We start from the raw sequence: 25,358 nt of genomic DNA, 5'->3' as shown, positions 1-25,358 counted from the left end.
AATTGAAATGACTATCTTTTTTGCAAAGTGGTATTGTAGTCTTTGTTTCAGCTGAGACAAAAATAAATCTTTTTATCTGCTTCTTATTTAGGGTTTTATGTTAGCTTGATAACATGTAGCACATAATCTCTGTGGCCAATGACACAGACGCATCTCGAGACCTCACCCTGACATGTTTTTGGGTGTATTTTCAGCTCCAATTTTGCCTGCATATTCACCAAGTTAGTCCTCGTTAGTATAGTGGTGAGTATCCCCGCCTGTCACGCGGGAGACCGGGGTTCGATTCCCCGACGGGGAGAACATTGCAAGTTTTTATCAGGTTCAGAGATTCGTTGCTCAAGGTTATGGAGAATCAAAGTCCGAATCCAATTGTAGCGTGAAAAATATACCACTTGATTTTGAGAGCATAAGAAAGAACCAGAAACACCAATTGCATAGCCTCGTTTTTAGTTTGGGTATCACCCCTTGCTTTTATCTAGCATGGCATGTACTGTTTTTGTGCATTACAATATTTGCATATCATCCTCTTACAATTGGCTCATGCTGTAACACAGGAGACAGCTATGTAGTGGACAAGTCTCTTGTGAGCTAAACCTGATTATGACATCACATCAATGTAGCAAAGCTGAAACTATTGTATGCCTACAGAGTATAGACTGAGAGAGAAGTGTCTTTTCCTATGGATTGCAGGCTAAAATGGACTTGCATCCCCTACTTTCAAAGGGAGTAACTGTATAGTAAGTGAGATAGGTAGACCGATATCATGTAAGCTTCCTGGCCATTACCGACCAGTAGAGGATAACAGAAAAAGGTTTTTAATTGAAATGACTATCTTTTTTGCAAAGTGGTATTGTAGTCTTTGTTTCAGCTGAGACAAAAATAAATCTTTTTATCTGCTTCTTATTTAGGGTTTTATGTTAGCTTGATAACATGTAGCACATAATCTCTGTGGCCAATGACACAGACGCATCTCGAGACCTCACCCTGACATGTTTTTGGGTGTATTTTCAGCTCCAATTTTGCCTGCATATTCACCAAGTTAGTCCTCGTTAGTATAGTGGTGAGTATCCCCGCCTGTCACGCGGGAGACCGGGGTTCGATTCCCCGACGGGGAGAACATTGCAAGTTTTTATCAGGTTCAGAGATTCGTTGCTCAAGGTTATGGAGAATCAAAGTCCGAATCCAATTGTAGCGTGAAAAATATACCACTTGATTTTGAGAGCATAAGAAAGAACCAGAAACACCAATTGCATAGCCTCGTTTTTAGTTTGGGTGTCACCCCTTGCTTTTATCTAGCATGGCATGTACTGTTTTTGTGCATTACAATATTTGCATATCATCCTCTTAAAATTGGCTCACGCTGTAACACAGGAGACAGCTATGTAGTGGACAAGTCTCTTGTGAGCTAAACCTGATTATGACATCACATCAATGAAGCAAAGCTGAAACTATTGTATGCCTACAGAGTATAGACTGAGAGAGAAGTGTCTTTTCCTATGGATTGCAGGCTAAAATGGACTTGCATCCCCTACTTTCAAAGGGAGTAACTGTATAGTAAGTGAGATAGATAGACCAATATCATGTAAGCTTCCTGGCCATGACCGACCAGTAGAGGATAACAGAAAAAGGTTTTTAATTGAAATGACTATCTTTTTTGCAAAGTTGTATTGTAGTCTTTGTTTCAGCTGAGACAAAAATAAATCTTTTTATCTGCTTCTTATTTAGGGTTTTATGTTAGCTTGATAACATGTAGCACATAATCTCTGTGGCCAATGACACAGACGCATCTCGAGACCTCACCCTGACATGTTTTTGGGTGTATTTTCAGCTCCAATTTTGCCTGCAGATTCACCAAGTTAGTCCTCGTTAGTATAGTGGTGAGTATCCCCGCCTGTCACGCGGGAGACCGGGGTTCGATTCCCCGACGGGGAGAACATTGCAAGTTTTTATCAGGTTCAGAGATTCGTTGCTCAAGGTTATGGAGAATCAAAGTCCGAATCCAATTGTAGCGTGAAAAATATACCACTTGATTTTGAGAGCATAAGAAAGAACCAGAAACACCAATTGCATAGCCTCGTTTTTAGTTTGGGTGTCACCCCTTGCTTTTATCTAGCATGGCATGTACTGTTTTTGTGCATTACAATATTTGCATATCATCCTCTTAAAATTGGCTCACGCTGTAACACAGGAGACAGCTATGTAGTGGACAAGTCTCTTGTGAGCTAAACCTGATTATGACATCACATCAATGAAGCAAAGCTGAAACTATTGTATGCCTACAGAGTATAGACTGAGAGAGGTGTCTTTTCCTATGGATTGCAGGCTAAAATGGACTTGCATCCCCTACTTTCAAAGGGAGTAACTGTATAGTAAGTGAGATAGATAGACCAATATCATGTAAGCTTCCTGGCCATGACCGACCAGTAGAGGATAACAGAAAAAGGTTTTTAATTGAAATGACTATCTTTTTTGCAAAGTTGTATTGTAGTCTTTGTTTCAGCTGAGACAAAAATAAATCTTTTTATCTGCTTCTTATTTAGGGTTTTATGTTAGCTTGATAACATGTAGCACATAATCTCTGTGGCCAATGACACAGACGCATCTCGAGACCTCACCCTGACATGTTTTTGGGTGTATTTTCAGCTCCAATTTTGCCTGCAGATTCAGCAAGTTAGTCCTCGTTAGTATAGTGGTGAGTATCCCCGCCTGTCACGCGGGAGACCGGGGTTCGATTCCCCGACGGGGAGAACATTGCAAGTTTTTATCAGGTTCAGAGATTCGTTGCTCAAGGTTATGGAGAATCAAAGTCCGAATCCAATTGTAGCGTGAAAAATATACCACTTGATTTTGAGAGCATAAGAAAGAACCAGAAACACCAATTGCATAGCCTCGTTTTTAGTTTGGGTATCACCCCTTGCTTTTATCTAGCATGGCATGTACTGTTTTTGTGCATTACAATATTTGCATATCATCCTCTTACAATTGGCTCATGCTGTAACACAGGAGACAGCTATGTAGTGGACAAGTCTCTTGTGAGCTAAACCTGATTATGACATCACATCAATGTAGCAAAGCTGAAACTATTGTATGCCTACAGAGTATAGACTGAGAGAGAAGTGTCTTTTCCTATGAATTGCAGGCTAAAATGGACTTGCATCCCCTACTTTCAAAGGGAGTAACTGTATAGTAAGTGAGATAGGTAGACCGATATCATGTAAGCTTCCTGGCCATTACCGACCAGTAGAGGATAACAGAAAAAGGTTTTTAATTGAAATGACTATCTTTTTTGCAAAGTGGTATTGTAGTCTTTGTTTCAGCTGAGACAAAAATAAATCTTTTTATCTGCTTCTTATTTAGGGTTTTATGTTAGCTTGATAACATGTAGCACATAATCTCTGTGGCCAATGACACAGACGCATCTCGAGACCTCACCCTGACATGTTTTTGGGTGTATTTTCAGCTCCAATTTTGCCTGCAGATTCACCAAGTTAGTCCTCGTTAGTATAGTGGTGAGTATCCCCGCCTGTCACGCGGGAGACCGGGGTTCGATTCCCCGACGGGGAGAACATTGCAAGTTTTTATCAGGTTCAGAGATTCGTTGCTCAAGGTTATGGAGAATCAAAGTCCGAATCCAATTGTAGCGTGAAAAATATACCACTTGATTTTGAGAGCATAAGAAAGAACCAGAAACACCAATTGCATAGCCTCGTTTTTAGTTTGGGTGTCACCCCTTGCTTTTATCTAGCATGGCATGTACTGTTTTTGTGCATTACAATATTTGCATATCATCCTCTTAAAATTGGCTCACGCTGTAACACAGGAGACAGCTATGTAGTGGACAAGTCTCTTGTGAGCTAAACCTGATTATGACATCACATCAATGAAGCAAAGCTGAAACTATTGTATGCCTACAGAGTATAGACTGAGAGAGAAGTGTCTTTTCCTATGGATTGCAGGCTAAAATGGACTTGCATCCCCTACTTTCAAAGGGAGTAACTGTATAGTAAGTGAGATAGATAGACCGATATCATGTAAGCTTCCTGGCCATTACCGACCAGTAGAGGATAACAGAAAAAGGTTTTTAATTGAAATGACTATCTTTTTTGCAAAGTGGTATTGTAGTCTTTGTTTCAGCTGAGACAAAAATAAATCTTTTTATCTGCTTCTTATTTAGGGTTTTATGTTAGCTTGATAACATGTAGCACATAATCTCTGTGGCCAATGACACAGGCGCATCTCGAGACCTCACCCTGACATGTTTTTGGGTGTATTTTCAGCTCCAATTTTGCCTGCAGATTCACCAAGTTAGTCCTCGTTAGTATAGTGGTGAGTATCCCCGCCTGTCACGCGGGAGACCGGGTTCGATTCCCCGACGGGGAGAACATTGCAAGTTTTTATCAGGTTCAGAGATTCGTTGCTCAAGGTTATGGAGAATCAAAGTCCGAATCCAATTGTAGCGTGAAAAATATACCACTTGATTTTGAGAGCATAAGAAAGAACCAGAAACACCAATTGCATAGCCTCGTTTTTAGTTTGGGTGTCACCCCTTGCTTTTATCTAGCATGGCATGTACTGTTTTTGTGCATTACAATATTTGCATATCATCCTCTTAAAATTGGCTCACGCTGTAACACAGGAGACAGCTATGTAGTGGACAAGTCTCTTGTGAGCTAAACCTGATTATGACATCACATCAATGAAGCAAAGCTGAAACTATTGTATGCCTACAGAGTATAGACTGAGAGAGAAGTGTCTTTTCCTATGGATTGCAGGCTAAAATGGACTTGCATCCCCTACTTTCAAAGGGAGTAACTGTATAGTAAGTGAGATAGATAGACCAATATCATGTAAGCTTCCTGGCCATGACCGACCAGTAGAGGATAACAGAAAAAGGTTTTTAATTGAAATGACTATCTTTTTTGCAAAGTTGTATTGTAGTCTTTGTTTCAGCTGAGACAAAAATAAATCTTTTTATCTGCTTCTTATTTAGGGTTTTATGTTAGCTTGATAACATGTAGCACATAATCTCTGTGGCCAAAGACACAGACGCATCTCGAGACCTCACCTTGACATGTTTTTGGGTGTATTTTCAGCTCCAATTTTGCCTGCAGATTCACCAAGTTAGTCCTCGTTAGTATAGTGGTGAGTATCCCCGCCTGTCACGCGGGAGACCGGGGTTCGATTCCCCGACGGGGAGAACATTGCAAGTTTTTATCAGGTTCAGAGATTCGTTGCTCAAGGTTATGGAGAATCAAAGTCCGAATCCAATTGTAGCGTGAAAAATATACCACTTGATTTTGAGAGCATAAGAAAGAACCAGAAACACCAATTGCATAGCCTCATTTTTAGTTTGGGTATCACCCCTTGCTTTTATCTAGCATGGCATGTACTGTTTTTGTGCATTACAATATTTGCATATCATCCTCTTACAATTGGCTCATGCTGTAACACAGGAGACAGCTATGTAGTGGACAAGTCTCTTGTGAGCTAAACCTGATTATGACATCACATCAATGTAGCAAAGCTGAAACTATTGTATGCCTACAGAGTATAGACTGAGAGAGAAGTGTCTTTTCCTATGAATTGCAGGCTAAAATGGACTTGCATCCCCTACTTTCAAAGGGAGTAACTGTATAGTAAGTGAGATAGATAGACCGATATCATGTAAGCTTCCTGGCCACGACCGACCAGTAGAGGATAACAGAAAAAGGTTTTTAATTGAAATTACTATCTTTTTTGCAAAGTGGTATTGTAGTCTTTGTTTCAGCTGAGACAAAAATAAATCTTTTTATCTGCTTCTTATTTAGGGTTTTATGTTAGCTTGATAACATGTAGCACATAATCTCTGTGGCCAATGACACAGACGCATCTCGAGACCTCACCCTGACATGTTTTTGGGTGTATTTTCAGCTCCAATTTTGCCTGCAGATTCACCAAGTTAGTCCTCGTTAGTATAGTGGTGAGTATCCCCGCCTGTCACGCGGGAGACCGGGGTTCGATTCCCCGACGGGGAGAACATTGGAAGTTTTTATCAGGTTCAGAGATTCGTTGCTCAAGATTATGGAGAATCAAAGTCCGAATCCAATTGTAGCGTGAAAAATATACCACTTGATTTTGAGAGCATAAGAAAGAACCAGAAACACCAATTGCATAGCCTCGTTTTTAGTTTTGGTATCACCCCTTGCTTTTATCTAGCATGGCATGTACTGTTTTTGTGCATTACAATATTTGCATATCATCCTCTTACAATTGGCTCATGCTGTAACACAGGAGACAGCTATGTAGTGGACAAGTCTCTTGTGAGCTAAACCTGATTATGACATCACATCAATGTAGCAAAGCTGAAACTATTGTATGCCTACAGAGTATAGACTGAGAGAGAAGTGTCTTTTCCTATGAATTGCAGGCTAAAATGGACTTGCATCCCCTACTTTCAAAGGGAGTAACTGTATAGTAAGTGAGATAGGTAGACCGATATCATGTAAGCTTCCTGGCCATTACCGACCAGTAGAGGATAACAGAAAAAGGTTTTTAATTGAAATGACTATCTTTTTTGCAAAGTGGTATTGTAGTCTTTGTTTCAGCTGAGACAAAAATAAATCTTTTTATCTGCTTCTTATTTAGGGTTTTATGTTAGCTTGATAACATGTAGCACATAATCTCTGTGGCCAATGACACAGACGCATCTCGAGACCTCACCCTGACATGTTTTTGGGTGTATTTTCAGCTCCAATTTTGCTTGCAGATTCACCAAGTTAGTCCTCGTTAGTATAGTGGTGAGTATCCCCGCCTGTCACGCGGGAGACCGGGTTCGATTCCCCGACGGGGAGAACATTGCAAGTTTTTATCAGGTTCAGAGATTCGTTGCTCAAGGTTATGGAGAATCAAAGTCCGAATCCAATTGTAGCGTGAAAAATATACCACTTGATTTTGAGAGCATAAGAAAGAACCAGAAACACCAATTGCATAGCCTCGTTTTTAGTTTGGGTGTCACCCCTTGCTTTTATCTAGCATGGCATGTACTGTTTTTGTGCATTACAATATTTGCATATCATCCTCTTAAAATTGGCTCACGCTGTAACACAGGAGACAGCTATGTAGTGGACAAGTCTCTTGTGAGCTAAACCTGATTATGACATCACATCAATGAAGCAAAGCTGAAACTATTGTATGCCTACAGAGTATAGACTGAGAGAGAAGTGTCTTTTCCTATGGATTGCAGGCTAAAATGGACTTGCATCCCCTACTTTCAAAGGGAGTAACTGTATAGTAAGTGAGATAGATAGACCGATATCATGTAAGCTTCCTGGCCATTACCGACCAGTAGAGGATAACAGAAAAAGGTTTTTAATTTAAATAACTATCTTTTTTGCAAAGTGGTATTGTAGTCTTTGTTTCAGCTGAGACAAAAATAAATCTTTTTATCTGCTTCTTATTTAGGGTTTTATGTTAGCTTGATAACATGTAGCACATAATCTCTGTGGCCAATGACACAGGCGCATCTCGAGACCTCACCCTGACATGTTTTTGGGTGTATTTTCAGCTCCAATTTTGCCTGCAGATTCACCAAGTTAGTCCTCGTTAGTATAGTGGTGAGTATCCCCGCCTGTCACGCGGGAGACCGGGTTCGATTCCCCGACGGGGAGAACATTGCAAGTTTTTATCAGGTTCAGAGATTCGTTGCTCAAGGTTATGGAGAATCAAAGTCCGAATCCAATTGTAGCGTGAAAAATATACCACTTGATTTTGAGAGCATAAGAAAGAACCAGAAACACCAATTGCATAGCCTCGTTTTTAGTTTGGGTGTCACCCCTTGCTTTTATCTAGCATGGCATGTACTGTTTTTGTGCATTACAATATTTGCATATCATCCTCTTAAAATTGGCTCACGCTGTAACACAGGAGACAGCTATGTAGTGGACAAGTCTCTTGTGAGCTAAACCTGATTATGACATCACATCAATGAAGCAAAGCTGAAACTATTGTATGCCTACAGAGTATAGACTGAGAGAGAAGTGTCTTTTCCTATGGATTGCAGGCTAAAATGGACTTGCATCCCCTACTTTCAAAGGGAGTAACTGTATAGTAAGTGAGATAGATAGACCAATATCATGTAAGCTTCCTGGCCATGACCGACCAGTAGAGGATAACAGAAAAAGGTTTTTAATTGAAATGACTATCTTTTTTGCAAAGTTGTATTGTAGTCTTTGTTTCAGCTGAGACAAAAATAAATCTTTTTATCTGCTTCTTATTTAGGGTTTTATGTTAGCTTGATAACATGTAGCACATAATCTCTGTGGCCAAAGACACAGACGCATCTCGAGACCTCACCTTGACATGTTTTTGGGTGTATTTTCAGCTCCAATTTTGCCTGCAGATTCACCAAGTTAGTCCTCGTTAGTATAGTGGTGAGTATCCCCGCCTGTCACGCGGGAGACCGGGGTTCGATTCCCCGACGGGGAGAACATTGCAAGTTTTTATCAGGTTCAGAGATTCGTTGCTCAAGGTTATGGAGAATCAAAGTCCGAATCCAATTGTAGCGTGAAAAATATACCACTTGATTTTGAGAGCATAAGAAAGAACCAGAAACACCAATTGCATAGCCTCATTTTTAGTTTGGGTATCACCCCTTGCTTTTATCTAGCATGGCATGTACTGTTTTTGTGCATTACAATATTTGCATATCATCCTCTTACAATTGGCTCATGCTGTAACACAGGAGACAGCTATGTAGTGGACAAGTCTCTTGTGAGCTAAACCTGATTATGACATCACATCAATGTAGCAAAGCTGAAACTATTGTATGCCTATAGACTGAGAGAGAAGTGTCTTTTCCTATGAATTGCAGGCTAAAATGGACTTGCATCCCCTACTTTCAAAGGGAGTAACTGTATAGTAAGTGAGATAGATAGACCGATATCATGTAAGCTTCCTGGCCACGACCGACCAGTAGAGGATAACAGAAAAAGGTTTTTAATTGAAATTACTATCTTTTTTGCAAAGTGGTATTGTAGTCTTTGTTTCAGCTGAGACAAAAATAAATCTTTTTATCTGCTTCTTATTTAGGGTTTTATGTTAGCTTGATAACATGTAGCACATAATCTCTGTGGCCAATGACACAGACGCATCTCGAGACCTCACCCTGACATGTTTTTGGGTGTATTTTCAGCTCCAATTTTGCCTGCAGATTCACCAAGTTAGTCCTCGTTAGTATAGTGGTGAGTATCCCCGCCTGTCACGCGGGAGACCGGGTTCGATTCCCCGACGGGGAGAACATTGCAAGTTTTTATCAGGTTCAGAGATTCGTTGCTCAAGGTTATGGAGAATCAAAGTCCGAATCCAATTGTAGCGTGAAAAATATACCACTTGATTTTGAGAGCATAAGAAAGAACCAGAAACACCAATTGCATAGCCTCGTTTTTAGTTTGGGTGTCACCCCTTGCTTTTATCTAGCATGGCATGTACTGTTTTTGTGCATTACAATATTTGCATATCATCCTCTTAAAATTGGCTCACGCTGTAACACAGGAGACAGCTATGTAGTGGACAAGTCTCTTGTGAGCTAAACCTGATTATGACATCACATCAATGAAGCAAAGCTGAAACTATTGTATGCCTACAGAGTATAGACTGAGAGAGAAGTGTCTTTTCCTATGGATTGCAGGCTAAAATGGACTTGCATCCCCTACTTTCAAAGGGAGTAACTGTATAGTAAGTGAGATAGATAGACCGATATCATGTAAGCTTCCTGGCCATTACCGACCAGTAGAGGATAACAGAAAAAGGTTTTTAATTGAAATAACTATCTTTTTTGCAAAGTGGTATTGTAGTCTTTGTTTCAGCTGAGACAAAAATAAATCTTTTTATCTGCTTCTTATTTAGGGTTTTATGTTAGCTTGATAACATGTAGCACATAATCTCTGTGGCCAATGACACAGGCGCATCTCGAGACCTCACCCTGACATGTTTTTGGGTGTATTTTCAGCTCCAATTTTGCCTGCAGATTCACCAAGTTAGTCCTCGTTAGTATAGTGGTGAGTATCCCCGCCTGTCACGCGGGAGACCGGGTTCGATTCCCCGACGGGGAGAACATTGCAAGTTTTTATCAGGTTCAGAGATTCGTTGCTCAAGGTTATGGAGAATCAAAGTCCGAATCCAATTGTAGCGTGAAAAATATACCACTTGATTTTGAGAGCATAAGAAAGAACCAGAAACACCAATTGCATAGCCTCGTTTTTAGTTTGGGTGTCACCCCTTGCTTTTATCTAGCATGGCATGTACTGTTTTTGTGCATTACAATATTTGCATATCATCCTCTTAAAATTGGCTCACGCTGTAACACAGGAGACAGCTATGTAGTGGACAAGTCTCTTGTGAGCTAAACCTGATTATGACATCACATCAATGAAGCAAAGCTGAAACTATTGTATGCCTACAGAGTATAGACTGAGAGAGAAGTGTCTTTTCCTATGGATTGCAGGCTAAAATGGACTTGCATCCCCTACTTTCAAAGGGAGTAACTGTATAGTAAGTGAGATAGATAGACCAATATCATGTAAGCTTCCTGGCCATGACCGACCAGTAGAGGATAACAGAAAAAGGTTTTTAATTGAAATGACTATCTTTTTTGCAAAGTTGTATTGTAGTCTTTGTTTCAGCTGAGACAAAAATAAATCTTTTTATCTGCTTCTTATTTAGGGTTTTATGTTAGCTTGATAACATGTAGCACATAATCTCTGTGGCCAATGACACAGACGCATCTCGAGACCTCACCCTGACATGTTTTTGGGTGTATTTTCAGCTCCAATTTTGCCTGCAGATTCACCAAGTTAGTCCTCGTTAGTATAGTGGTGAGTATCCCCGCCTGTCACGCGGGAGACTGGGGTTCGATTCCCCGACGGGGAGAACATTGCAAGTTTTTATCAGGTTCAGAGATTCGTTGCTCAAGGTTATGGAGAATCAAAGTCCGAATCCAATTGTAGCGTGAAAAATATACCACTTGATTTTGAGAGCATAAGAAAGAACCAGAAACACCAATTGCATAGCCTCGTTTTTAGTTTGGGTATCACCCCTTGCTTTTATCTAGCATGGCATGTACTGTTTTTGTGCATTACAATATTTGCATATCATCCTCTTACAATTGGCTCATGCTGTAACACAGGAGACAGCTATGTAGTGGACAAGTCTCTTGTGAGCTAAACCTGATTATGACATCACATCAATGTAGCAAAGCTGAAACTATTGTATGCCTACAGAGTATAGACTGAGAGAGAAGTGTCTTTTCCTATGAATTGCAGGCTAAAATGGACTTGCATCCCCTACTTTCAAAGGGAGTAACTGTATAGTAAGTGAGATAGGTAGACCGATATCATGTAAGCTTCCTGGCCATTACCGACCAGTAGAGGATAACAGAAAAAGGTTTTTAATTGAAATGACTATCTTTTTTGCAAAGTGGTATTGTAGTCTTTGTTTCAGCTGAGACAAAAATAAATCTTTTTATCTGCTTCTTATTTAGGGTTTTATGTTAGCTTGATAACATGTAGCACATAATCTCTGTGGCCAATGACACAGACGCATCTCGAGACCTCACCCTGACATGTTTTTGGGTGTATTTTCAGCTCCAATTTTGCCTGCAGATTCACCAAGTTAGTCCTCGTTAGTATAGTGGTGAGTATCCCCGCCTGTCACGCGGGAGACCGGGGTTCGATTCCCCGACGGGGAGAACATTGCAAGTTTTTATCAGGTTCAGAGATTCGTTGCTCAAGGTTATGGAGAATCAAAGTCCGAATCCAATTGTAGCGTGAAAAATATACCACTTGATTTTGAGAGCATAAGAAAGAACCAGAAACACCAATTGCATAGCCTCGTTTTTAGTTTGGGTGTCACCCCTTGCTTTTATCTAGCATGGCATGTACTGTTTTTGTGCATTACAATATTTGCATATCATCCTCTTAAAATTGGCTCACGCTGTAACACAGGAGACAGCTATGTAGTGGACAAGTCTCTTGTGAGCTAAACCTGATTATGACATCACATCAATGAAGCAAAGCTGAAACTATTGTATGCCTACAGAGTATAGACTGAGAGAGAAGTGTCTTTTCCTATGGATTGCAGGCTAAAATGGACTTGCATCCCCTACTTTCAAAGGGAGTAACTGTATAGTAAGTGAGATAGATAGACCAATATCATGTAAGCTTCCTGGCCATGACCGACCAGTAGAGGATAACAGAAAAAGGTTTTTAATTGAAATGACTATCTTTTTTGCAAAGTTGTATTGTAGTCTTTGTTTCAGCTGAGACAAAAATAAATCTTTTTATCTGCTTCTTATTTAGGGTTTTATGTTAGCTTGATAACATGTAGCACATAATCTCTGTGGCCAATGACACAGACGCATCTCGAGACCTCACCCTGACATGTTTTTGGGTGTATTTTCAGCTCCAATTTTGCCTGCAGATTCACCAAGTTAGTCCTCGTTAGTATAGTGGTGAGTATCCCCGCCTGTCACGCGGGAGACCGGGGTTCGATTCCCCGACGGGGAGAACATTGCAAGTTTTCATCAGGTTCAGAGATTCGTTGCTCAAGGTTATGGAGAATCAAAGTCCGAATCCAATTGTAGCGTGAAAAATATACCACTTGATTTTGAGAGCATAAGAAAGAACCAGAAACACCAATTGCATAGCCTCGTTTTTAGTTTGGGTATCACCCCTTGCTTTTATCTAGCATGGCATGTACTGTTTTTGTGCATTACAATATTTGCATATCATCCTCTTACAATTGGCTCATGCTGTAACACAGGAGACAGCTATGTAGTGGACAAGTCTCTTGTGAGCTAAACCTGATTATGACATCACATCAATGTAGCAAAGCTGAAACTATTGTATGCCTACAGAGTATAGACTGAGAGAGAAGTGTCTTTTCCTATGAATTGCAGGCTAAAATGGACTTGCATCCCCTACTTTCAAAGGGAGTAACTGTATAGTAAGTGAGATAGGTAGACCGATATCATGTAAGCTTCCTGGCCATTACCGACCAGTAGAGGATAACAGAAAAAGGTTTTTAATTGAAATGACTATCTTTTTTGCAAAGTGGTATTGTAGTCTTTGTTTCAGCTGAGACAAAAATAAATCTTTTTATCTGCTTCTTATTTAGGGTTTTATGTTAGCTTGATAACATGTAGCACATAATCTCTGTGGCCAATGACACAGACGCATCTCGAGACCTCACCCTGACATGTTTTTGGGTGTATTTTCAGCTCCAATTTTGCCTGCAGATTCACCAAGTTAGTCCTCGTTAGTATAGTGGTGAGTATCCCCGCCTGTCACGCGGGAGACCGGGGTTCGATTCCCCGACGGGGAGAACATTGCAAGTTTTTATCAGGTTCAGAGATTCGTTGCTCAAGGTTATGGAGAATCAAAGTCCGAATCCAATTGTAGCGTGAAAAATATACCACTTGATTTTGAGAGCATAAGAAAGAACCAGAAACACCAATTGCATAGCCTCGTTTTTAGTTTGGGTGTCACCCCTTGCTTTTATCTAGCATGGCATGTACTGTTTTTGTGCATTACAATATTTGCATATCATCCTCTTAAAATTGGCTCACGCTGTAACACAGGAGACAGCTATGTAGTGGACAAGTCTCTTGTGAGCTAAACCTGATTATGACATCACATCAATGAAGCAAAGCTGAAACTATTGTATGCCTACAGAGTATAGACTGAGAGAGAAGTGTCTTTTCCTATGGATTGCAGGCTAAAATGGACTTGCATCCCCTACTTTCAAAGGGAGTAACTGTATAGTAAGTGAGATAGATAGACCGATATCATGTAAGCTTCCTGGCCATTACCGACCAGTAGAGGATAACAGAAAAAGGTTTTTAATTGAAATGACTATCTTTTTTGCAAAGTGGTATTGTAGTCTTTGTTTCAGCTGAGACAAAAATAAATCTTTTTATCTGCTTCTTATTTAGGGTTTTATGTTAGCTTGATAACATGTAGCACATAATCTCTGTAGCCAATGACACAGGCGCATCTCGAGACCTCACCCTGACATGTTTTTGGGTGTATTTTCAGCTCCAATTTTGCCTGCAGATTCACCAAGTTAGTCCTCGTTAGTATAGTGGTGAGTATCCCCGCCTGTCACGCGGGAGACCGGGTTCGATTCCCCGACGGGGAGAACATTGCAAGTTTTTATCAGGTTCAGAGATTCGTTGCTCAAGGTTATGGAGAATCAAAGTCCGAATCCAATTGTAGCGTGAAAAATATACCACTTGATTTTGAGAGCATAAGAAAGAACCAGAAACACCAATTGCATAGCCTCGTTTTTAGTTTGGGTGTCACCCCTTGCTTTTATCTAGCATGGCATGTACTGTTTTTGTGCATTACAATATTTGCATATCATCCTCTTAAAATTGGCTCACGCTGTAACACAGGAGACAGCTATGTAGTGGACAAGTCTCTTGTGAGCTAAACCTGATTATGACATCACATCAATGAAGCAAAGCTGAAACTATTGTATGCCTACAGAGTATAGACTGAGAGAGAAGTGTCTTTTCCTATGGATTGCAGGCTAAAATGGACTTGCATCCCCTACTTTCAAAGGGAGTAACTGTATAGTAAGTGAGATAGATAGACCAATATCATGTAAGCTTCCTGGCCATGACCGACCAGTAGAGGATAACAGAAAAAGGTTTTTAATTGAAATGACTATCTTTTTTGCAAAGTTGTATTGTAGTCTTTGTTTCAGCTGAGACAAAAATAAATCTTTTTATCTGCTTCTTATTTAGGGTTTTATGTTAGCTTGATAACATGTAGCACATAATCTCTGTGGCCAAAGACACAGACGCATCTCGAGACCTCACCTTGACATGTTTTTGGGTGTATTTTCAGCTCCAATTTTGCCTGCAGATTCACCAAGTTAGTCCTCGTTAGTATAGTGGTGAGTATCCCCGCCTGTCACGCGGGAGACCGGGGTTCGATTCCCCGACGGGGAGAACATTGCAAGTTTTTATCAGGTTCAGAGATTCGTTGCTCAAGGTTATGGAGAATCAAAGTCCGAATCCAATTGTAGCGTGAAAAATATACCACTTGATTTTGAGAGCATAAGAAAGAACCAGAAACACCAATTGCATAGCCTCATTTTTAGTTTGGGTATCACCCCTTGCTTTTATCTAGCATGGCATGTACTGTTTTTGTGCATTACAATATTTGCATATCATCCTCTTACAATTGGCTCATGCTGTAACACAGGAGACAGCTATGTAGTGGACAAGTCTCTTGTGAGCTAAACCTGATTATGACATCACATCAATGTAGCAAAGCTGAAACTATTGTATGCCTACAGAGTATAGACTGAGAAAGAAGTGTCTTTTCCTATGAATTGCAGGCTAAAATGGACTTGCATCCCCTACTTTCAAAGGGAGTAACTGTATAGTAAGTGAGATAGATAGACCGATATCATGTAAGCTTCCTGGCCACGACCGACCAGTAGAGGATAACAGAAAAAGGTTTTTAATTGAAATTACTATCTTTTTTGCAAAGTGGTATTGTAGTCTTTGTTTCAGCTGAGACAAAAATAAATCTTTTTATCTGCTTCTTATTTAGGGTTTTATGTTAGCTTGATAACATGTAGCACATAATCTCTGTGGCCAATGACACAGACGCATCTCGAGACCTCACCCTGACATGTTTTTGGGTGTATTTTCAGCTCCAATTTTGCCTGCAGATTCACCAAGTTAGTCCTCGTTAGTATAGTGGTGAGTATCCCCGCCTGTCACGCGGGAGACCGGGGTTCGATTCCCCGACGGGGAGAACATTGCAAGTTTTTATCAGGTTCAGAGATTCGTTGCTCAAGGTTATGGAGAATCAAAGTCCGAATCCAATTGTAGCGTGAAAAATATACCACTTGATTTTGAGAGCATAAGAAAGAACCAGAAACACCAATTGCATAGCCTCGTTTTTAGTTTGGGTATCACCCCTTGCTTTTATCTAGCATGGCATGTACTGTTTTTGTGCATTACAATATTTGCATATCATCCTCTTACAATTGGCTCATGCTGTAACACAGGAGACAGCTATGTAGTGGACAAGTCTCTTGTGAGCTAAACCTGATTATGACATCACATCAATGTAGCAAAGCTGAAACTATTGTATGCCTACAGAGTATAGACTGAGAGAGAAGTGTCTTTTCCTATGAATTGCAGGCTAAAATGGACTTGCATCCCCTACTTTCAAAGGGAGTAACTGTATAGTAAGTGAGATAGGTAGACCGATATCATGTAAGCTTCCTGGCCATTACTGACCAGTAGAGGATAACAGAAAAAGGTTTTTAATTGAAATGACTATCTTTTTTGCAAAGTGGTATTGTAGTCTTTGTTTCAGCTGAGACAAAAATAAATCTTTTTATCTGCTTCTTATTTAGGGTTTTATGTTAGCTTGATAACATGTAGCACATAATCTCTGTGGCCAATGACACAGACGCATCTCGAGACCTCACCCTGACATGTTTTTGGGTGTATTTTCAGCTCCAATTTTGCCTGCAGATTCACCAAGTTAGTCCTCGTTAGTATAGTGGTGAGTATCCCCGCCTGTCACGCGGGAGACCGGGTTCGATTCCCCGACGGGGAGAACATTGCAAGTTTTTATCAGGTTCAGAGATTCGTTGCTCAAGGTTATGGAGAATCAAAGTCCGAATCCAATTGTAGCGTGAAAAATATACCACTTGATTTTGAGAGCATAAGAAAGAACCAGAAACACCAATTGCATAGCCTCGTTTTTAGTTTGGGTGTCACCCCTTGCTTTTATCTAGCATGGCATGTACTGTTTTTGTGCATTACAATATTTGCATATCATCCTCTTAAAATTGGCTCACGCTGTAACACAGGAGACAGCTATGTAGTGGACAAGTCTCTTGTGAGCTAAACCTGATTATGACATCACATCAATGAAGCAAAGCTGAAACTATTGTATGCCTACAGAGTATAGACTGAGAGAGAAGTGTCTTTTCCTATGGATTGCAGGCTAAAATGGACTTGCATCCCCTACTTTCAAAGGGAGTAACTGTATAGTAAGTGAGATAGATAGACCAATATCATGTAAGCTTCCTGGCCATGACCGACCAGTAGAGGATAACAGAAAAAGGTTTTTAATTGAAATGACTATCTTTTTTGCAAAGTTGTATTGTAGTCTTTGTTTCAGCTGAGACAAAAATAAATCTTTTTATCTGCTTCTTATTTAGGGTTTTATGTTAGCTTGATAACATGTAGCACATAATCTCTGTGGCCAATGACACAGACGCATCTCGAGACCTCACCCTGACATGTTTTTGGGTGTATTTTCAGCTCCAATTTTGCCTGCAGATTCACCAAGTTAGTCCTCGTTAGTATAGTGGTGAGTATCCCCGCCTGTCACGCGGGAGACCGGGGTTCGATTCCCCGACGGGGAGAACATTGCAAGTTTTTATCAGGTTCAGAGATTCGTTGCTCAAGGTTATGGAGAATCAAAGTCCGAATCCAATTGTAGCGTGAAAAATATACCACTTGATTTTGAGAGCATAAGAAAGAACCAGAAACACCAATTGCATAGCCTCGTTTTTAGTTTGGGTATCACCCCTTGCTTTTATCTAGCATGGCATGTACTGTTTTTGTGCATTACAATATTTGCATATCATCCTCTTACAATTGGCTCATGCTGTAACACAGGAGACAGCTATGTAGTGGACAAGTCTCTTGTGAGCTAAACCTGATTATGACATCACATCAATGTAGCAAAGCTGAAACTATTGTATGCCTACAGAGTATAGACTGAGAGAGAAGTGTCTTTTCCTATGAATTGCAGGCTAAAATGGACTTGCATCCCCTACTTTCAAAGGGAGTAACTGTATAGTAAGTGAGATAGATAGACCGATATCATGTAAGCTTCCTGGCCACGACCGACCAGTAGAGGATAACAGAAAAAGGTTTTTAATTGAAATTACTATTTTTTTTGCAAAGTGGTACTGTAGTCTTTGTTTCAGCTGAGACAAAAATAAATCTTTTTATCTGCTTCTTATTTAGGGTTTTATGTTAGCTTGATAACATGTAGCACATAATCTCTGTGGCCAATGACACAGACGCATCTCGAGACCTCACCTTGACATGTTTTTGGGTGTATTTTCAGCTCCAATTTTGCCTGCAGATTCACCAAGTTAGTCCTCGTTAGTATAGTGGTGAGTATCCCCGCCTGTCACGCGGGAGACTGGGGTTCGATTGCCCGACGGGGAGAACATTGCAAGTTTTTATCAGGTTCAGAGATTCGTTGCTCAAGGTTATGGAGAATCAAAGTCCGAATCCAATTGTAGCGTGAAAAATATACCACTTGATTTTGAGAGCATAAGAAAGAACCAGAAACACCAATTGCATAGCCTCGTTTTTAGTTTGGGTATCACCCCTTGCTTTTATCTAGCATGGCATGTACTGTTTTTGTGCATTACAATATTTGCATATCATCCTCTTACAATTGGCTCATGCTGTAACACAGGAGACAGCTATGTAGTGGACAAGTCTCTTGTGAGCTAAACCTGATTATGACATCACATCAATGTAGCAAAGCTGAAACTATTGTATGCCTATAGACTGAGAGAGAAGTGTCTTTTCCTATGAATTGCAGGCTAAAATGGACTTGCATCCCCTACTTTCAAAGGGAGTAACTGTATAGTAAGTGAGATAGATAGACCGATATCATGTAAGCTTCCTGGCCACGACCGACCAGTAGAGGATAACAGAAAAAGGTTTTTAATTGAAATTACTATCTTTTTTGCAAAGTGGTATTGTAGTCTTTGTTTCAGCTGAGACAAAAATAAATCTTTTTATCTGCTTCTTATTTAGGGTTTTATGTTAGCTTGATAACATGTAGCACATAATCTCTGTGGCCAATGACACAGACGCATCTCGAGACCTCACCCTGACATGTTTTTGGGTGTATTTTCAGCTCCAATTTTGCCTGCAGATTCACCAAGTTAGTCCTCGTTAGTATAGTGGTGAGTATCCCCGCCTGTCACGCGGGAGACCGGGTTCGATTCCCCGACGGGGAGAACATTGCAAGTTTTTATCAGGTTCAGAGATTCGTTGCTCAAGGTTATGGAGAATCAAAGTCCGAATCCAATTGTAGCGTGAAAAATATACCACTTGATTTTGAGAGCATAAGAAAGAACCAGAAACACCAATTGCATAGCCTCGTTTTTAGTTTGGGTGTCACCCCTTGCTTTTATCTAGCATGGCATGTACTGTTTTTGTGCATTACAATATTTGCATATCATCCTCTTAAAATTGGCTCACGCTGTAACACAGGAGACAGCTATGTAGTGGACAAGTCTCTTGTGAGCTAAACCTGATTATGACATCACATCAATGAAGCAAAGCTGAAACTATTGTATGCCTACAGAGTATAGACTGAGAGAGAAGTGTCTTTTCCTATGGATTGCAGGCTAAAATGGACTTGCATCCCCTACTTTCAAAGGGAGTAACTGTATAGTAAGTGAGATAGATAGACCGATATCATGTAAGCTTCCTGGCCATTACCGACCAGTAGAGGATAACAGAAAAAGGTTTTTAATTGAAATAACTATCTTTTTTGCAAAGTGGTATTGTAGTCTTTGTTTCAGCTGAGACAAAAATAAATCTTTTTATCTGCTTCTTATTTAGGGTTTTATGTTAGCTTGATAACATGTAGCACATAATCTCTGTGGCCAATGACACAGGCGCATCTCGAGACCTCACCCTGACATGTTTTTGGGTGTATTTTCAGCTCCAATTTTGCCTGCAGATTCACCAAGTTAGTCCTCGTTAGTATAGTGGTGAGTATCCCCGCCTGTCACGCGGGAGACCGGGTTCGATTCCCCGACGGGGAGAACATTGCAAGTTTTTATCAGGTTCAGAGATTCGTTGCTCAAGGTTATGGAGAATCAAAGTCCGAATCCAATTGTAGCGTGAAAAATATACCACTTGATTTTGAGAGCATAAGAAAGAACCAGAAACACCAATTGCATAGCCTCGTTTTTAGTTTGGGTGTCACCCCTTGCTTTTATCTAGCATGGCATGTACTGTTTTTGTGCATTACAATATTTGCATATCATCCTCTTAAAATTGGCTCACGCTGTAACACAGGAGACAGCTATGTAGTGGACAAGTCTCTTGTGAGCTAAACCTGATTATGACATCACATCAATGAAGCAAAGCTGAAACTATTGTATGCCTACAGAGTATAGACTGAGAGAGAAGTGTCTTTTCCTATGGATTGCAGGCTAAAATGGACTTGCATCCCCTACTTTCAAAGGGAGTAACTGTATAGTAAGTGAGATAGATAGACCAATATCATGTAAGCTTCCTGGCCATGACCGACCAGTAGAGGATAACAGAAAAAGGTTTTTAATTGAAATGACTATCTTTTTTGCAAAGTTGTATTGTAGTCTTTGTTTCAGCTGAGACAAAAATAAATCTTTTTATCTGCTTCTTATTTAGGGTTTTATGTTAGCTTGATAACATGTAGCACATAATCTCTGTGGCCAATGACACAGACGCATCTCGAGACCTCACCCTGACATGTTTTTGGGTGTATTTTCAGCTCCAATTTTGCCTGCAGATTCACCAAGTTAGTCCTCGTTAGTATAGTGGTGAGTATCCCCGCCTGTCACGCGGGAGACTGGGGTTCGATTCCCCGACGGGGAGAACATTGCAAGTTTTTATCAGGTTCAGAGATTCGTTGCTCAAGGTTATGGAGAATCAAAGTCCGAATCCAATTGTAGCGTGAAAAATATACCACTTGATTTTGAGAGCATAAGAAAGAACCAGAAACACCAATTGCATAGCCTCGTTTTTAGTTTGGGTATCACCCCTTGCTTTTATCTAGCATGGCATGTACTGTTTTTGTGCATTACAATATTTGCATATCATCCTCTTACAATTGGCTCATGCTGTAACACAGGAGACAGCTATGTAGTGGACAAGTCTCTTGTGAGCTAAACCTGATTATGACATCACATCAATGTAGCAAAGCTGAAACTATTGTATGCCTACAGAGTATAGACTGAGAGAGAAGTGTCTTTTCCTATGAATTGCAGGCTAAAATGGACTTGCATCCCCTACTTTCAAAGGGAGTAACTGTATAGTAAGTGAGATAGGTAGACCGATATCATGTAAGCTTCCTGGCCATTACCGACCAGTAGAGGATAACAGAAAAAGGTTTTTAATTGAAATGACTATCTTTTTTGCAAAGTGGTATTGTAGTCTTTGTTTCAGCTGAGACAAAAATAAATCTTTTTATCTGCTTCTTATTTAGGGTTTTATGTTAGCTTGATAACATGTAGCACATAATCTCTGTGGCCAATGACACAGACGCATCTCGAGACCTCACCCTGACATGTTTTTGGGTGTATTTTCAGCTCCAATTTTGCCTGCAGATTCACCAAGTTAGTCCTCGTTAGTATAGTGGTGAGTATCCCCGCCTGTCACGCGGGAGACCGGGGTTCGATTCCCCGACGGGGAGAACATTGCAAGTTTTTATCAGGTTCAGAGATTCGTTGCTCAAGGTTATGGAGAATCAAAGTCCGAATCCAATTGTAGCGTGAAAAATATACCACTTGATTTTGAGAGCATAAGAAAGAACCAGAAACACCAATTGCATAGCCTCGTTTTTAGTTTGGGTGTCACCCCTTGCTTTTATCTAGCATGGCATGTACTGTTTTTGTGCATTACAATATTTGCATATCATCCTCTTAAAATTGGCTCACGCTGTAACACAGGAGACAGCTATGTAGTGGACAAGTCTCTTGTGAGCTAAACCTGATTATGACATCACATCAATGAAGCAAAGCTGAAACTATTGTATGCCTACAGAGTATAGACTGAGAGAGAAGTGTCTTTTCCTATGGATTGCAGGCTAAAATGGACTTGCATCCCCTACTTTCAAAGGGAGTAACTGTATAGTAAGTGAGATAGATAGACCAATATCATGTAAGCTTCCTGGCCATGACCGACCAGTAGAGGATAACAGAAAAAGGTTTTTAATTGAAATGACTATCTTTTTTGCAAAGTTGTATTGTAGTCTTTGTTTCAGCTGAGACAAAAATAAATCTTTTTATCTGCTTCTTATTTAGGGTTTTATGTTAGCTTGATAACATGTAGCACATAATCTCTGTGGCCAATGACACAGACGCATCTCGAGACCTCACCCTGACATGTTTTTGGGTGTATTTTCAGCTCCAATTTTGCCTGCAGATTCACCAAGTTAGTCCTCGTTAGTATAGTGGTGAGTATCCCCGCCTGTCACGCGGGAGACCGGGGTTCGATTCCCCGACGGGGAGAACATTGCAAGTTTTCATCAGGTTCAGAGATTCGTTGCTCAAGGTTATGGAGAATCAAAGTCCGAATCCAATTGTAGCGTGAAAAATATACCACTTGATTTTGAGAGCATAAGAAAGAACCAGAAACACCAATTGCATAGCCTCGTTTTTAGTTTGGGTATCACCCCTTGCTTTTATCTAGCATGGCATGTACTGTTTTTGTGCATTACAATATTTGCATATCATCCTCTTACAATTGGCTCATGCTGTAACACAGGAGACAGCTATGTAGTGGACAAGTCTCTTGTGAGCTAAACCTGATTATGACATCACATCAATGTAGCAAAGCTGAAACTATTGTATGCCTACAGAGTATAGACTGAGAGAGAAGTGTCTTTTCCTATGAATTGCAGGCTAAAATGGACTTGCATCCCCTACTTTCAAAGGGAGTAACTGTATAGTAAGTGAGATAGGTAGACCGATATCATGTAAGCTTCCTGGCCATTACCGACCAGTAGAGGATAACAGAAAAAGGTTTTTAATTGAAATGACTATCTTTTTTGCAAAGTGGTATTGTAGTCTTTGTTTCAGCTGAGACAAAAATAAATCTTTTTATCTGCTTCTTATTTAGGGTTTTATGTTAGCTTGATAACATGTAGCACATAATCTCTGTGGCCAATGACACAGACGCATCTCGAGACCTCACCCTGACATGTTTTTGGGTGTATTTTCAGCTCCAATTTTGCCTGCAGATTCACCAAGTTAGTCCTCGTTAGTATAGTGGTGAGTATCCCCGCCTGTCACGCGGGAGACCGGGGTTCGATTCCCCGACGGGGAGAACATTGCAAGTTTTTATCAGGTTCAGAGATTCGTTGCTCAAGGTTATGGAGAATCAAAGTCCGAATCCAATTGTAGCGTGAAAAATATACCACTTGATTTTGAGAGCATAAGAAAGAACCAGAAACACCAATTGCATAGCCTCGTTTTTAGTTTGGGTGTCACCCCTTGCTTTTATCTAGCATGGCATGTACTGTTTTTGTGCATTACAATATTTGCATATCATCCTCTTAAAATTGGCTCACGCTGTAACACAGGAGACAGCTATGTAGTGGACAAGTCTCTTGTGAGCTAAACCTGATTATGACATCACATCAATGAAGCAAAGCTGAAACTATTGTATGCCTACAGAGTATAGACTGAGAGAGAAGTGTCTTTTCCTATGGATTGCAGGCTAAAATGGACTTGCATCCCCTACTTTCAAAGGGAGTAACTGTATAGTAAGTGAGATAGATAGACCGATATCATGTAAGCTTCCTGGCCATTACCGACCAGTAGAGGATAACAGAAAAAGGTTTTTAATTGAAATGACTATCTTTTTTGCAAAGTGGTATTGTAGTCTTTGTTTCAGCTGAGACAAAAATAAATCTTTTTATCTGCTTCTTATTTAGGGTTTTATGTTAGCTTGATAACATGTAGCACATAATCTCTGTAGCCAATGACACAGGCGCATCTCGAGACCTCACCCTGACATGTTTTTGGGTGTATTTTCAGCTCCAATTTTGCCTGCAGATTCACCAAGTTAGTCCTCGTTAGTATAGTGGTGAGTATCCCCGCCTGTCACGCGGGAGACCGGGTTCGATTCCCCGACGGGGAGAACATTGCAAGTTTTTATCAGGTTCAGAGATTCGTTGCTCAAGGTTATGGAGAATCAAAGTCCGAATCCAATTGTAGCGTGAAAAATATACCACTTGATTTTGAGAGCATAAGAAAGAACCAGAAACACCAATTGCATAGCCTCGTTTTTAGTTTGGGTGTCACCCCTTGCTTTTATCTAGCATGGCATGTACTGTTTTTGTGCATTACAATATTTGCATATCATCCTCTTAAAATTGGCTCACGCTGTAACACAGGAGACAGCTATGTAGTGGACAAGTCTCTTGTGAGCTAAACCTGATTATGACATCACATCAATGAAGCAAAGCTGAAACTATTGTATGCCTACAGAGTATAGACTGAGAGAGAAGTGTCTTTTCCTATGGATTGCAGGCTAAAATGGACTTGCATCCCCTACTTTCAAAGGGAGTAACTGTATAGTAAGTGAGATAGATAGACCAATATCATGTAAGCTTCCTGGCCATGACCGACCAGTAGAGGATAACAGAAAAAGGTTTTTAATTGAAATGACTATCTTTTTTGCAAAGTTGTATTGTAGTCTTTGTTTCAGCTGAGACAAAAATAAATCTTTTTATCTGCTTCTTATTTAGGGTTTTATGTTAGCTTGATAACATGTAGCACATAATCTCTGTGGCCAAAGACACAGACGCATCTCGAGACCTCACCTTGACATGTTTTTGGGTGTATTTTCAGCTCCAATTTTGCCTGCAGATTCACCAAGTTAGTCCTCGTTAGTATAGTGGTGAGTATCCCCGCCTGTCACGCGGGAGACCGGGGTTCGATTCCCCGACGGGGAGAACATTGCAAGTTTTTATCAGGTTCAGAGATTCGTTGCTCAAGGTTATGGAGAATCAAAGTCCGAATCCAATTGTAGCGTGAAAAATATACCACTTGATTTTGAGAGCATAAGAAAGAACCAGAAACACCAATTGCATAGCCTCATTTTTAGTTTGGGTATCACCCCTTGCTTTTATCTAGCATGGCATGTACTGTTTTTGTGCATTACAATATTTGCATATCATCCTCTTACAATTGGCTCATGCTGTAACACAGGAGACAGCTATGTAGTGGACAAGTCTCTTGTGAGCTAAACCTGATTATGACATCACATCAATGTAGCAAAGCTGAAACTATTGTATGCCTACAGAGTATAGACTGAGAAAGAAGTGTCTTTTCCTATGAATTGCAGGCTAAAATGGACTTGCATCCCCTACTTTCAAAGGGAGTAACTGTATAGTAAGTGAGATAGATAGACCGATATCATGTAAGCTTCCTGGCCACGACCGACCAGTAGAGGATAACAGAAAAAGGTTTTTAATTGAAATTACTATCTTTTTTGCAAAGTGGTATTGTAGTCTTTGTTTCAGCTGAGA

General features: G+C 40.3%; 20 non-coding genes across 20 annotated transcripts; all 20 read left to right on the top strand.

The window, feature by feature from the left end:
• The first annotated feature begins 226 nt into the window (after positions 1–226).
• Positions 227–298, top strand: TRNAD-GUC (transfer RNA aspartic acid (anticodon GUC)). Its single transcript has one exon. It is a non-coding gene; the product is annotated as a tRNA-Asp (tRNA).
• Positions 299–1,043: 745 nt separating this feature from the next.
• Positions 1,044–1,115, top strand: TRNAD-GUC (transfer RNA aspartic acid (anticodon GUC)). The gene has a single exon. It is a non-coding gene; the product is annotated as a tRNA-Asp (tRNA).
• A 745-nt stretch (positions 1,116–1,860) lies between these two features.
• Positions 1,861–1,932, top strand: TRNAD-GUC (transfer RNA aspartic acid (anticodon GUC)). Its single transcript has one exon. It is a non-coding gene; the product is annotated as a tRNA-Asp (tRNA).
• Positions 1,933–2,675: 743 nt separating this feature from the next.
• Positions 2,676–2,747, top strand: TRNAD-GUC (transfer RNA aspartic acid (anticodon GUC)). The gene has a single exon. It is a non-coding gene; the product is annotated as a tRNA-Asp (tRNA).
• A 745-nt stretch (positions 2,748–3,492) lies between these two features.
• Positions 3,493–3,564, top strand: TRNAD-GUC (transfer RNA aspartic acid (anticodon GUC)). The gene has a single exon. It is a non-coding gene; the product is annotated as a tRNA-Asp (tRNA).
• Positions 3,565–5,125: 1,561 nt separating this feature from the next.
• Positions 5,126–5,197, top strand: TRNAD-GUC (transfer RNA aspartic acid (anticodon GUC)). Its single transcript has one exon. It is a non-coding gene; the product is annotated as a tRNA-Asp (tRNA).
• A 745-nt stretch (positions 5,198–5,942) lies between these two features.
• Positions 5,943–6,014, top strand: TRNAD-GUC (transfer RNA aspartic acid (anticodon GUC)). Its single transcript has one exon. It is a non-coding gene; the product is annotated as a tRNA-Asp (tRNA).
• Positions 6,015–8,391: 2,377 nt separating this feature from the next.
• Positions 8,392–8,463, top strand: TRNAD-GUC (transfer RNA aspartic acid (anticodon GUC)). Its single transcript has one exon. It is a non-coding gene; the product is annotated as a tRNA-Asp (tRNA).
• Positions 8,464–10,833: 2,370 nt separating this feature from the next.
• TRNAD-GUC (transfer RNA aspartic acid (anticodon GUC)) lies at positions 10,834–10,905 on the top strand. Its single transcript has one exon. It is a non-coding gene; the product is annotated as a tRNA-Asp (tRNA).
• Positions 10,906–11,650: 745 nt separating this feature from the next.
• Positions 11,651–11,722, top strand: TRNAD-GUC (transfer RNA aspartic acid (anticodon GUC)). The gene has a single exon. It is a non-coding gene; the product is annotated as a tRNA-Asp (tRNA).
• A 745-nt stretch (positions 11,723–12,467) lies between these two features.
• Positions 12,468–12,539, top strand: TRNAD-GUC (transfer RNA aspartic acid (anticodon GUC)). Its single transcript has one exon. It is a non-coding gene; the product is annotated as a tRNA-Asp (tRNA).
• A 745-nt stretch (positions 12,540–13,284) lies between these two features.
• Positions 13,285–13,356, top strand: TRNAD-GUC (transfer RNA aspartic acid (anticodon GUC)). The gene has a single exon. It is a non-coding gene; the product is annotated as a tRNA-Asp (tRNA).
• Positions 13,357–14,917: 1,561 nt separating this feature from the next.
• On the top strand, positions 14,918–14,989 carry TRNAD-GUC (transfer RNA aspartic acid (anticodon GUC)). The gene has a single exon. It is a non-coding gene; the product is annotated as a tRNA-Asp (tRNA).
• A 745-nt stretch (positions 14,990–15,734) lies between these two features.
• Positions 15,735–15,806, top strand: TRNAD-GUC (transfer RNA aspartic acid (anticodon GUC)). Its single transcript has one exon. It is a non-coding gene; the product is annotated as a tRNA-Asp (tRNA).
• A 1,561-nt stretch (positions 15,807–17,367) lies between these two features.
• TRNAD-GUC (transfer RNA aspartic acid (anticodon GUC)) lies at positions 17,368–17,439 on the top strand. Its single transcript has one exon. It is a non-coding gene; the product is annotated as a tRNA-Asp (tRNA).
• Positions 17,440–20,626: 3,187 nt separating this feature from the next.
• Positions 20,627–20,698, top strand: TRNAD-GUC (transfer RNA aspartic acid (anticodon GUC)). The gene has a single exon. It is a non-coding gene; the product is annotated as a tRNA-Asp (tRNA).
• Positions 20,699–21,443: 745 nt separating this feature from the next.
• On the top strand, positions 21,444–21,515 carry TRNAD-GUC (transfer RNA aspartic acid (anticodon GUC)). The gene has a single exon. It is a non-coding gene; the product is annotated as a tRNA-Asp (tRNA).
• Positions 21,516–22,260: 745 nt separating this feature from the next.
• Positions 22,261–22,332, top strand: TRNAD-GUC (transfer RNA aspartic acid (anticodon GUC)). The gene has a single exon. It is a non-coding gene; the product is annotated as a tRNA-Asp (tRNA).
• Positions 22,333–23,077: 745 nt separating this feature from the next.
• TRNAD-GUC (transfer RNA aspartic acid (anticodon GUC)) lies at positions 23,078–23,149 on the top strand. Its single transcript has one exon. It is a non-coding gene; the product is annotated as a tRNA-Asp (tRNA).
• Positions 23,150–24,710: 1,561 nt separating this feature from the next.
• Positions 24,711–24,782, top strand: TRNAD-GUC (transfer RNA aspartic acid (anticodon GUC)). The gene has a single exon. It is a non-coding gene; the product is annotated as a tRNA-Asp (tRNA).
• Positions 24,783–25,358: the final 576 nt, after the last annotated feature.

The sequence above is a fragment of the Pseudophryne corroboree genome, chromosome 11, assembly GCF_028390025.1.
Source record: "Pseudophryne corroboree isolate aPseCor3 chromosome 11, aPseCor3.hap2, whole genome shotgun sequence".
NCBI lineage: Eukaryota > Metazoa > Chordata > Amphibia > Anura > Myobatrachidae > Pseudophryne > Pseudophryne corroboree.
This window is presented reverse-complemented; position numbering and strand designations above follow the sequence as displayed.